Genomic DNA, 13,936 nt, shown 5'->3' on the forward strand with positions numbered 1-13,936 from the left:
AAATGCTTTCCCTTCACATGAATGAATTCACTTGGATCAAAGAACTCCATAAATCAGCAAATGCTGATTTATGTGAGCAGTCTGTATTCAGGCATGCACACAATAAAAACTCCCTGTGTGAACAGAGTTTTGGAGGACCTGGCCCTTTCCTTTCCCCCCTCAACTTTTCCAAACCTGTGACAACCAGGATTAGTAAGGGTGTGTCTGTGGGTCTAAAGTGCAATTTGCATCATCATCTTTTGTGATGCAATTTAAGAGAGTGGGAGGGTCTGCAAAATTATTCCCACGTCAGTGCTGTGCCAATGATGGACTAAAAGCATGAAGGTTGCACGCATAGAAAGATCTGACTGCAGCAGCATATATTTGAATGTAGAAGTGTGTCCTGTAGAAATTAGACCCTGTTGCTCCAAGGAAAATTTTAAATGCAAGTGTAGGGTGAGTTATATAGCACTGCACTGCTTCTGTTGTGTTTTAAATATACATCTAGCCTGGGGCTGCTTTCTGGACTGCATTTAGCTCAGAGACCACACATTGGCCACCCCTGCTGTAGAGAAAATATCGTTCTCACTAACTAGGCTGAATTAAGTTGCATTGATCTCACTAAGCAGAAACTGCCAGAACTTGACAGCTGGAATTACTGGTGTTGTATGTTATTTCAGTTTGTTTCTATATAAACAGTTGATAATGCAAGTTTAATTTTGACAGAAGGAGCTGATAAATATTTTTATAACTCTAGATCAGTTAACAACTGTGTAATGTCTAAGACAGTTCAATAAAAGAATTAAGTGAGATGTATCATTCTCCTCTTGCACTGTTTAGCTCAAATGGGGCAGCCTTTCTTAGGAATGTAAGCCTGTGCTAATCTTTGTGCTAGTCTTCCAGAGTCAGAGGCAGATCACTACATAACTGACAGGTGAAGATCTAGTTCTCATGCTTCACTGCTAAGGATGGGAAAGTACACAAAAGTACAAATTAACTAACACATTTATTCTCTACAGTGTGTAGAATGTAGAATATATATCTAGAGAGAAAAAGGAATATGCGCCTATCCAGGTAAAATCCTTCATTGCCAGGAAGATACTCTATGATCTTAAAGGTCTTTCCAGTTTATGAGTTCTACTATTCCAAGCAGTCTATTCACAATAGGTGCATAACAAATCAGAGCCATTTTGCAGAGAAAAGAATAGCGCATCCCAAGATTTGGAAAATATGCCTCAAGATATAGCAGCAATATGCGCTCCTTGGTTGTTGGACCAAATTATGTTTTCACTTTTACTTAGCAGAGGGAATAGCAAATAATTCCAGACTGCCATATAGTCCAGTCTGTTCCCCTGCAGGGATCCACTTCTCTTCCTTTCCAAAAAATACTTTCTACCATTCAGCTAATAGGAGCATTTAAGTGTTTGAATAACAATGGAAAAAATTATTTCCAATCCCTGTCGAATGAACCTCAAAGCTGTGTATCTGGTTCTCTTCATTTTTGGTCAGTTTCTTAACATCATTTATCCTGTTTGTAAAATGAGGGGATAAGACAATAGGAGATTCCAGCAGATCCTGTGCTGATCCTGAACTGCACAGAAGGAAGACCAAATGATAACTCTTTGTGAAGGGCAGGTTCAAATGACAGTGAACATTCAGAATCATTCAGCCATGACATGCATTAAGCTGGAGATGGAAGGCCACTTAGTATTTCCCGGACCACAGATCAGAACATAAATACTTTTGAAATCATCTGGCAAAAACTCTAAAAAGGAAGGTCAAAAACCAATATTTTCATAAATCTCAAAGCAATCTGTGAAGTGCTAAGTAACTGAGTGAAATGTTCACATTCCTGTAGCATAGCTGCAAAAGCCACAGTCTTATTGTTCTTTTTACATCGGTTTGGGCCACATATCTCCCTCCCATGGAGCTCTGAAAATCTGGCATTCCTCTCTTGTCCATGCTTTCTCTAGAGCCAAACGTGCAGACACGGGGGGCATTTATACATGTGCTCCGGGAGTTGGCGGGGCGCTTTAATTAGAACAGCTCCAAGAGTTGCTCTAATTACAGTGCCTTGAGCATCACATGTATCAGCATCCCCACACTGAAAAATGGTGGTGGGGGCACTTTAAAACTCATTAAATGAGCTTTGGTTAAAGTGCCCCACTGCCTTTTTTCAGTGGGGGTGCTGATACATGTGACTGGAGTCTGCTGGAGCTCAGTAACTACCATGTTCCAGCAGCCTTGATTAATCAAGCCTGCTCTAATGCACTGTAATGCTAATGGGTTGGAGCAGCCTCACTGCACATGTATAGGTGCCCTAGCTTTCCAGTTCAGAAGTCTGCATCCATGGTGATCACAACCAAAACTTAGGCTAGATACAGACACTCAAAAAGCCCAAGGCAGAATCAATCTAAGTTACACTGTTTTCTGTAAGCGGTGTAGTTTAGATTGGTAGGGAACAGAACACACATTTGCCCTTTGGTGGGGAAGCCAAATCTAAAACAGGAATCTGCCATTTTTAAACCAGTCTGTTTATGCTGAACTTATGTTCTGTTATGGGTATAGACTGGTTTTGTGCGCTGAACTTCTGTTATGGGTATAAACCAGTTTCCAATCACTTATAGTGGTAAAAGTATAATGTATGTACCTGGCCTTAGCGGACTAAGAAGGGAAATGATAGAACAGGGGTTCTAAGAGCACGGGTGACTGAGCTGGCTGTTCCTTCTAACAATATTCTCTTTTCAGTGATGTATTTTACATTGGGTGAAGTTCATTCTTGTGTAGAAAGTTGGAATAAAGCCTATACAACACATAAGTCCTCAAGACATCTTGTGTTGACCTTCTGCACAGGGGTGAATTTCACTCTGGAAGAAATTAGAAGTCAGTTCTGTGGGACATGGCCACCTTTTTTTTTTTTGGCATAAAGCACCGTATAAGCCTTTGGGTCTGTAGAAAGATATAAATAATAATAATAATAAAGGTAGTGAAAGAGAATCAGTCCTCTCTAGCTGCATGCTTCACTAATGGCTGGACTGTGTTTCTGATTCAGAAGTGTTTCTATTTGAGTATTTGCCCCATAATGTGTTTGGTGATGGTTAAAGGAACAATGTGTCAAACTCACTTTTGTGTATATTGCATTGTTTTTCTTTCCCAACCTAATACGCGAAAGCTCAGAATGCTACTAGGGCCAGTGGCTGCGCTGCCACAACAGTTCAAGGCTTCCAAGTACACTTGCTGAGGCAGGGACATTCCTGGCTTCCTCAAAAACAGCTTCCCCTGAATAGAACAGGAAGATAAGTGAAAAACAACTTAAATGTCATTTAAAAACAAAACAAAGCAAAAACTCAATGGCCCATGTTTTTAAAAGTTTCCTCTCTCATTAGACAGTGTCACCTGCTCAGTCTTGTAGGATGAAATTCAGACCTCCACAGAGCGCAAACACAAGGCTGGTACTTAATACTCAGAGACATGATTTGTGGTTAGTCCTCATGCTGACTCTTCGCTTGGATAAATTTGACTCAACCCAGCATAAATTTGGAGCACCACATTCACATCAATAATAGACAAGCCTGATCATTTTCCTTGTTTGGTTAGTTGGTTTCTTTTTTTTTAAATAAAAATCTGCATTCATAACAAGACATTTGTGCAGCACATTACTTGGGTATTGTTTCATTGGATGCAATCACTCGGTCTTTCTTCTCTCTTCAGCATCAGCTCAAGGCCTTCTGTAATCCAACAGAAATGCTATGCCTTGTATTTTACAGTTTAAGATCAGTCTGCACATGCTAGGTTATCATAACGTTCACTAAGTCCTTGGTAACTTTCTTATACAGCAGATACTATTGGCCTTCCCCTGTGCAGTCTCATCCTGAAATGTTTGAAAGGGCCTAAGAGACAAGTATCTTTAAAAAACAACAATAAAAACAAGTTCTGATAAGCAGATCAGGGGCTGCACATGTTTATAGGATTCCTGCATTCAGACGTGATTTAATGAACATAGCTCTGCACGTGGTATCACTGACCGTGTATCTGAATTTATTTTCACTCTGAGAAGGCTTTCACAGCCAACAGTGTTCATAGTAAAGTGAAACAGGAGAAGAAGCTCTCATTCCACCAGCTAAGGAGAAGCAGCAGCTTGGGGAAGAATGATGCTTCTCTAATCAAAGGGGAGGAAGAGGAGTATTCTACTGCCAACAGGATGGAGAGTGTCATGGTCCTACCTGCTCCTGCCTTAATTTAATTCCTGAATGCTACAGATAATAGGTGTAAAGACCCCATTGATCCTGGTAGCAGTTATATGAGGCACAGAAAAGTGAAGGGAACAAGCTCGCCTTAGATACCTGGAAAGACTCAATGGGTAATGCAGTTCCACTCAAGGTAGAACTGAGCTTTGGAGTTTGATTCCTGGACTGAACTTTCCTGAAGTTCAGGTGTGTCCAGAGCTGGGGCTTTGGTTCAGGCTCATCTTTATTTGCAACTATCTTAACCTCAGTTGTCACAGAAAGTTCATTAAAGTGCACTCTGACTCAAGGTAAAAATGCAGAAAAACAAGTTGTGAATGTAATGGCTGTAGTTCTGTCATTGTTTGAAACCTTTTTAAAAACTAATTTGATTATGAAAGCCAGGGACAAATGTCTGTGAATTTTTTTTTAACACTGTGAGCTTTAACCTTGGTTGGTTTGTACAGCATGTATACACATACCCACACCACAAGCACAGGCACTTCTTAGGTACACTTCAGATGTAAATAAGATGAGTCAGTTGCTGCAGAAATCTTTCACTAGGGAGGGAACATGGCTAAAAAAGTTAAAGGTTACACAGGGGAAATGTTGAAAAGCCTTTGCTCTGTTCCAGGTTGCAGTTATGGCAAAATTTGGCCCCTCAGATTTATGTAGGAATCACAAAACCACAAGGTGTTGGATCAAGCACTATGATGCTAGAAATACTTCACCTTTGTATAGTGTCTTTCATTTCAGGGTCCCAAACTGTTTGCCAAGCCTTATTTAATCCTAAGGTGATCTCAAAAATATTTTCACAGGTAGAGAAAACAAGATTCTAAGATGGCCACAAAAAAGAAATGGATAACAGGACAAAGAATATAACCAAAGTTTTGCTTCTAACTTCCTGCTCCAACTACTAGATCCAACTGCTTGGATCATCTTAGTAGCTCTGTTACCTGGCTACCAGGACTTGTTTTATGTATAAGTGAAATACAAACATTCCTTCATACACTACAATAATTTATGTAGAGCTCAGTTCAATTCCTGGCTTGGCCATGGGCCCTGCTTGTGACACAAATATATAGCAACATGAATATATAGGAACATGTACTTTCTTATAGGTGAAAAATAAATAATGAGATCTATTCAGCTAGTTGAATTTTTGTGAGATTTGTGTGCGAGAAAGGTCCTAGCTGTATGAACTAGGGAACTGACTACCAGTTTTTGGGAGAAAGAAGCTTATACAGTTTCTATATCCACTGTAAGCTGACCCAAAGTGCTTCCTAGTAGTTGCTAGAGAGCCTGTTACTTGACATAATCAGATAGTGATGTCAGGGCTTAGTGGCTAATACTGAGTTACAATCTTGCCAGCATTTCTAGTTAATGTGTTTGCACTGCACATTGACGGTATGAAGCAAACTGAAGTCAATGTTTAACTCTACTTTTAAAAGTAAGAAGAAAGGGAGGGGACAGTTGGTGGCTTAACAGAGGCTCAATAGCCAAAGACTAGTGTCCTTGGAAAATTGATAAACAACAGACCGTCCAAACTTTTGTAAGAGCTCCAAGGTTCCCTGTGGGATTCCTTTAGATAAGAATTTGAAGGGCACTGGTCATTTCTGAAGGTACATTCTCCTTTCAAGGTCCAGTCTATGGGATCAAATATAGCCCTTTAAAAATGGGTAATTAAAAAAAAGCCCAACCTCTTGGTTCCTGACTTTCAGCAAGTTGTTTACACTTTCTCAGAAAAACATGTAGTCAGTGGGTGAAGCAGTAGGAATAATTAGAAAAAATTGTGATGGGAAGTGAACATGTAAGGAGCACCAGAACTGGAAATAAAAACAAAAACCCCAAAATAGTTATGCATCTAGACACCTGTTTACCCCCATACATGTAAAATGTTTTCTAGTATAATAATGACATATTAATTTCCTTCACTGGAGAACAACAACCCAATCCTGCAAATCACAGAGCACCCAAAGTATGAACCTAGGGTGCACCTCACTTCACAGAAGGTGTCTGGAACCTTGCATGCTCCAGACCCAGTGGGCACATCCCCATGAGCACACATGTGCAGCTTGTGGTGCCAGAAACTGCTTGCATTCTCCACACTGCTAATTTACAGTGCGGGGGGGGGGGCGACACTGGGACATCTTGGTGTAAAAAGAAAACAACAAACAAAACAAACAAACAAAAAACCACTAAAAAAAGTGGTGCGGCACATGTAGCAACAGTGTGCGCCACCAGAAATGGAGCCTGGCTAGCCAGAGCCATGTTCAGGCTGCCGGCCAGGTTCTTAGTGGCTGGCTTCGTATTGCTGCTGCCCTGGGGGGGCCCCCAGGACCATCGCAGGTGCTGGCCCCAGCCTCCCCTACCCCACTGGGGGTAATTTGCTATATGTGCAGGGGCGTGCCCAGGGACAAATAGCAGCGGCACAAATATGTGCCACTGCTATTTGTCCCACAGGAAATGCATACCCCTACACATGCACGCTCGTGGGGGCATGCCCAGTGAAAGCTGAATGGTGACTCAGAGCAACTTGTTAAAAGTATTCTTAACTGAAGATTTTCTTCCTCTCATAGCTTTGCCCTGAGGAATTCTAGTCAGTAGGATTTGGTAAGTGTATCTACATAATCTAAAGGTGTATGTTTAAATAATCCCATACCTGAGCAGGTAAATCTGATAATTGTGCACTCAATTGCACAATTTGCATGGTTATATGAGCTTTGCACCCTTAAATGAATGCAGGTTAATATTCTGTGGGCAACTGAGGGAGTCACCTGAACACTGCTCTGTAAAGTTAGTTTAACAGTGTTTTTTAAATCATTTGCTTTACCAAAAGTTGAAGGTATAACCCAATTAGAGAAAAGAGAGAGAGAGACCGAGAGAAAGAGATAGTAGCTACTTGTATATAGTCTTTTTCCTTCTGGAGCTGTAACAGCAAGTGGAATGGTCAGAATGGTACAGTGGAATATGTACATGTTATATACTGTGGTTATCACAGGATTTGGGAAACTGAGTGAAAATACAGCACTGCTAACTGGCTCTTACTGGACTGGAGTCAAAATAAGTGATTTATTTATTAATGTGTGTTTTCCTTTTAATTTGCATATCACTGCAACTTTTCTTCTCTTTAAATGAACATTTTCAGCCTATATGATATACAATTAAAATTATATAATCACTCCTAAAAACCCTGAAAAAGATATGTTACCAGTTGGACTTCCTCACTGGCTTGTTGGTGAAGAGCTGCTTATGAGTGTTGGGGAACTGATACTGAAGTTATTTTTTTCAGTAAACATATTTCAGCATGGACTTTGCAAACAGGAGAAAGTAAGGTGGCATAATCTCTAGACCTACAAAGTCACTAAGCAGTTTCCATAATGGTGTTTCCCTTTAACTGTGCAGGCCCAGAAGCAAATTCTTTTGCATAGTTAAGCCAGAGGGAAAGCTGAGTGACTGGCATCTTCTCCATGTCATTCTTTGAACGCAGAGAATTCAGGTTTTATGGCTTTCTTGGGAATTGGAAACATCAGTCATCATCATAATTCAGAGCAAGCTCCAAGTTACAATACCCTGCCTCTCTACCTCACCACTGAATACATGTTCTTGTTTTTAGAACAGCTTCCCACCGTTTCATAGTTTCATAGATGTTAGGGGCTGGAAGGGACCTTACAGATCATCTGCAGTTTTTCTAAGCCTACATGAGAATATACAAGTGACCGTTCCAGGAAAAGTCTTTGCACACAGTATCTAAAATTATGTTTTTAGAGAGCAAAGATCTGATAATAGAAACAGCGCCTCTGTATTCTTGCTGGTGGCCACAAATAGCTTTCTGGGCACAAGCCATGATACTTTGGTCTATGCCCTTGTGGCAGCACAATTTAAGAACCCATCAAGACAGAAGAACCACAATGAAATGCACAGCATTAAAAGTTAATAAAAATGCTTACAGTTTACTACGTCAAATGTAGTAAATGTAGTGGGGAAATTTAAGTGTGCGCCTCCTGTACAGCATGGTATGGGCAGTTACTGCACCATGTCTTAGTACTTCCAAGGAAGTACTGGCTCTCATGTGTAAGCTGCATCTGGAGGAACTGAAATCTACTTAGCTCTGGGCATGTCTATACAGAAAACCCTCGCTATTCACGGGCTTGGCATTTGCGGTTTCAAATATTCGCGAATGCCAAACCCACATTTTAAATACACTTTATACACTTACAGGAGCTCCTCAGGAACTCCATGCTTGCTGCCACCAGGCTCCTGCTGCCGCCGGTGGAGCCGTGCCTCCCCGCACAGCTGCCGGGGGCACTGCGTTCATGAACGCAGATGGCATTCATGAACGCAGTGCCTTATTCACAGATTTCGCCATTCGTGGGGGATACAAGAACGTATCCCCCACGAATGGCGAGGGTCACCTGTATGTCACTATATGGGGATGCTGTTACTATGCTGGGCTGTAGTACTTCCTTGGAAGTACTAAGACATGATGCAGTAACTGCCCATACCATGCTGTACAGGAGGCTCACACTTAAATTTCCCCGCTACACTGCTGTAGTGGTGCACTATAAGCGGGTCGCACGCTGCCACGGCAACATAGCTAGAGATCATGTGTAGACCTGTGTGATCGTCATGTCACCATGGCACACTGTACAGCAACATAGCATGTCACTGTGTCTCTATAGGGAGATGGGTAGACGTGGCCTCTGTTACTTGATGAGCTTTTATATTTCCATCTGAAAGATTACCAGTAAATTATGATAGATAAAAAAGTTTAGAATAAAAAGACCTAAAAGATTCTCTGGCTCTCCCATTCCTTTTCCTTCTTAAAAAAAAAAAAGAAAAAAAGAAGAGAAATTCAAGTTTGTCTACGTCGTTTCGTCTGAAAAATTCCATCAGTGAATAAAGAACTGGAATCTGGCATTACATACCTAGAAAAATAAAGCCTGATTAACTGAGGCAAGGAATAAGTTTTATTCAGACTGTTCACAATTCTCTGCTATTTCATGTCTAATATTTAACAATTTAAATGTCTGAGAAATGTTTGGGAGAAAATAAGTTACTGTTAAAAGATTTGACATCTCCCTCCCCTTCTTTTCTAGCAGCCTGATACAATACTATAAGTAAACTTGAAATAAGACTGATATAGTTCACCATCCATATCCAAGATCTCCAAAGAGTCCTTTCACAAAGACAGGAAAGATCAGACTTGAAACTCCTGATTAAAGGATGCAAATATTTTAAATCTCTTCTCCCCACCCTGCACCTCTGCTTTTCAGGACATCATAAGGAAGAAAAAGAACAAAGAGTATCATAATTATTCTTTGTCTTTTGTAAATCACCTTGAGATTGAGGTATTTTTTTATTTGAAAGTTTCAAATAAAAGCTTTCAAATAAAAAGTGAAGAGATCTTAGAAAAGGAGGTCTCAAAAAGTTTACTGTTTCTGTCTAGTGATTATTGCAGAATACATGCTGTTATGGTTCTCTCCATCCTTTTCTATTTTTTAATTATTGCCAGCTGCCCTTGGTCTTATCTATAATAAAACTTATAGTTTGACAGTATTGTCTTATTGGGTTAGACTGTTACTTGCTATTGGTAGGCTTTAGCTTAATCTATTCCCTTACAACCTATGGTTTATGAAATTTATAATATGTTAATACGGTCAGATACAGGGAAATGCAAAAAAGGAAATACAAATCTGTATTTTTTTTCACTCCTTGGCTCCTGTTACTACTCTTCAGACGTCCATTTTCTTCTCTTCCCGCAAAAGACTGTATTTGTTTTTAGCCAAGAAAAGCCTAACTAGTTTGGGAGAGTGTGGGTAACCTTCCTGGTAGAGAAACTGAGTATTTTTCCACTTATATACCACCTATGTGGATTCCAAAGTCTGTGGATTGTGGTAACACAGATTCTTAGTTCCTTCATCATCTCTGGGCTGGATTATTTAGGCCTGATCTATAAAAAGTGTCTTTGTACTAATACAATTATTTTGTACTGTGCCTATTTTATAACATCTAAACACAAGCTTGCTTTAGAACTGCTATTAGATTAGTTATATACACCTCATTATTTTTATGGTACTTCCCCTCTATATGGTGTGTAATCCAACATTCAAGAAAGGGTGGTCCCTGACTTAAGGCACTAACAGTGTAAAGATAGACAGGTAAACAGAGGATAAGGGAAGGGAAACAAGAAAGAGATATCACTGAAAAATCTCTGGAAGGTGCTATGATGCTAAAGCACCAAAAATAGATGAAGAGATAATCTGATCTGCCCAAATCCACATTCAGAAGATGATGATAAGAACTTCTGCAGAGGCTCTCTATCAGATTTGGAAAGCAGTTCTTCCTTTCAGTTGATTTCTTGGTGACCCTTTGCACATTGCCAATAGCCAAATGAATCAGACATACCCGGCTGTGTGAAGGTGAGGAAAAAACAAAAACTTGTTAAGGAACCTACTGACACTGTGGATACTCATTGGGAAAAAAAGATTCAAAGCTGAAATGTTTTGCAGAAATGTTATCGTTCTAAACTAATTTCTGAGAAAACACAGCAGAGCCCTGTACAAAACCTACCTGGCTTTCTGCTAGCTTGTCTGGAGAGTTACTGTGGAGCCTTGGCTCTGGGACTACTACTATGCAGGCTGCATTAAGGCTTGGGCTTTCATGGACTGTGGCAAAAGAACAACTCTTCCAGGCAGAGGGATGCCAGTGCATTGAGGCTCCCTGCCATGGAACTGGAACATAGAAGTCCTGGAACCCCAGACACTAGAGCAGAGCCTGGACGACAGCTCTAGCCAGGGCTGATAGGGTCTAGGTTCTCAGAACTACAGTATATATATAAATAAAAGCTTCACTGGATTGGTCGGGTGATCTCTCAAGCTTAGTCCACAGAGCTAGGAGTCTGGAAACTTTGGAGACTCCCAGGCTGTTGGCTGTGGAACCGAGAAGAGAGCTTTGGTTATAGCTGGGGCAACCAGATCCATAGCTGGGAGCCTGCAAGTGTGATTTTGAGTTTCAAAATTAAACATTTGGATTCTTAACATTATTTGTTATGATAGAATGAGACACTGTAGAATGCAGAAGAGACTTCCACTACATTTTAGCTAATTTTTTTGTGCAAAACTGAACATTTTTTCCCCCAGCATTTTGGAATTTCAGAAATCCTAATTTGGGATGGAAGGACAAGAAGGATGGAAGGAAAAAGTTCCATGCATCTGTGACCACAGTTGTATGGCCACCATTTCAGATTTTATTTGTACTTCAAATTTTTCTTGTAACTGCATTTGTTTCTGGAGATGAGTGCACCAAATGGTGATAAATGAAAAACTGGAAAGATTTTAGAAAAGAGCAACATATCTGAGTACAGGACTGGAGGAGTTGACTTAAATCATGATATACACATACTTACAGCTTGGCTAAACACTCGGTAAGTACAAGGGGAAAGGTGCAATAATTCTATGGCAAACATATGAAGCGTATAAACACCAGGGAGAGAAAACGATTATCCAGAGTGGGAAAATGGGAGTGATGGGGTGAAATTAAGGAGAGGAACATTTTCAGAAAAAGACTGAATATCAGGAGGAAAACATCTTATCTTCCTTCAGAAGGGACTATTTCTTGTCATGGTGTCTCAAGGAAGAGCTGGAAGCCTGCTGCTTGTGACATTTAAACTCATATTGGATAAAACACTTCATCCAGAGTGCTGGGTGAAGCCTGTTTTTTTGTTTTTCGTTTGGTTTTTTTTACTACCTCAAACATCTCTCATTCTGTGACTTGGGGCAATAAAAACTGATGGGAAATGCCCATAAAACCTGTGGAATTTTTATAAACTCTTTCAACCTAAATCTGTAGAGAGACTTGCACACATGGCAAAAGAGGTCATTCTTTTGTCCTCTGTTCTACTTGGTTGTGCTGCTATTTTAAAAAAAAATGATTTATTATTTTAAGATGGAGAGTCAGTGAGAATTAAGTGCATGGTTATTAACATGAACTGTTTCTGCTACGCCAAGATTAAAAGAAAACTCACACAATCCAAACCACAGGCATCCCAGACTGTTTAGCTGATGACATCAATGCTACTTCTACTCCAATGTTTAGGACAGTAGCAAACATCTCAATTTTATGAATAATTAGAAGAATGTCTTACTGTTATTCCAAGCTCACAGCCACATTCCCAAGGGAATATCTTTTCAAATGAATGGAGTAATACGATGAATACATGCTGCTTTGTATTTCAGGTCTTTTTGTAGCAGGTGGTACAATTTTGCTTTGGTGATGTTCAAGCAGGAGTGAAACCTACCTATAGATGCAAATAAGGGTAAGATAATCTATCGCAGTAAGCAGTGATAAGTCTCAACCCCTTTGTGCATCCATCCCCTAATGTCTTCTACATCTGTTTTTTAGGATTAGTGCAGACCCAGTAGCATAACTGGCAGGGGGGGGAAGAGAAGGAGGGTGAGGGGGGCATTAATCCTGGATGCGAACTACCAGAATACGGTCCCCCCTGAGGGGTCTTTGTCACTGCAAGGAGAGCCCTGTGCTGCCCGGCAGCCCTACCACACCAAGCACTGTATCTTAGGAACAGGGGGACAAGTGGGGAAAGCAGAATGGTACTTCCCATTCCCACCACCAGAGAATTTTTCTCATGGAAGACCCAGACCCAACAGCATATCTGGGGTGGGGAAGGGACCAAATTGGGTACCAGACATGGTTCCCAGGGAGCACACACCATGAGGCTGCTGGTGCCGGAGGCAACACTTCTCCAGCAGCAGCAGCAGCCTTCAGTGTGCATAGAGCCTGGGCAGGTAAGACTTCCCTCTCCTTCCGTTCTTCTCACCCCCAGGTCTACAGTTGTCAGCATCCTCCCTCCTTCAACTTCAGGTGCTGAATGAGCTTACTGTGCCTTTTGCATCACACCAGTATAATGGTGTGTATAAATGCACCATACCAGTAACTATACCTCATGAGGGCAGCATGTCTATGTTAGGAGTTTGCATTAATGTAGACAAGCCCAAATTCTTAGGAGTGCAGGGTAAGAGGATCATGGGGCTTGAACAGAAAAGATGCAGGCTTAAGACTGAACCTCATTATTTCAATAAGGCATTTAACTATTGGGTCCCTCAGCCTGCTACTAAACACAATTAACTTGGCTGCTGCACAGCAATGATCTTGTTGATGAGGATCAGATTCTCAGTACTCCCTTGTCCCACTCATAATTTTTCCCCTGTTTCTTTGGTCGTGTCTGCATGCACAAGCTACACTGATGGACCTTAGAGCTTACCTCCATGGGGAAAGTGGCTCACCGCATTATAGTGGCATAATTATACCGCTAGAACTTTGCCAGTGTAACTGACAGGTTTGTGACTAAAGCTGTACCAAAACAGCCATTTTGTTCCACCATAGTTTCTATGCAGGGAGGCATACCAGTATAGTGAGAGAAGTATAAATATACCATTATAGCTCTACAAGCAGTTTCTACATGAAGGCAAGCCTTAGACTGGTTTAGAAATCAACCTGGGTAAACTGATACAACCTACTTTTGTGTGGACATCCTTACTTCAGTTCAAGAGTTCTCAATCCTCCTTGGCATCTGTTGACTGCTCTGTAACTTCATCCAAGTTAGGTATAAGTAGGGGTCTACCTAAGTCAAGGAGGCAGCTGGCCAATTTTGTGGGCAAATCCCAGGGCTGGCTGCCATTTTCATAGGCTGAGTGCAGTGCAGCCCCCCCCCCCGG

General features: G+C 41.0%; 1 long non-coding RNA gene across 1 annotated transcript in view; it reads right to left on the bottom strand.

Annotated features, from left to right (window-relative positions):
* Positions 1-12,372: 12,372 nt before the first annotated feature.
* Positions 12,373-13,936, bottom strand: part of LOC112549423 — a 9,249-nt gene continuing 7,685 nt past the window's right edge. The window contains exon 3 of the long non-coding RNA XR_003092828.1: positions 12,373-12,501. This is a non-coding gene — a long non-coding RNA (uncharacterized LOC112549423). The remainder of the gene's footprint in view (positions 12,502-13,936) is intronic.

This window comes from Alligator sinensis, unplaced genomic scaffold, assembly GCF_000455745.1.
Source record: "Alligator sinensis unplaced genomic scaffold, ASM45574v1 scaffold198_1, whole genome shotgun sequence".
NCBI lineage: Eukaryota > Metazoa > Chordata > Crocodylia > Alligatoridae > Alligator > Alligator sinensis.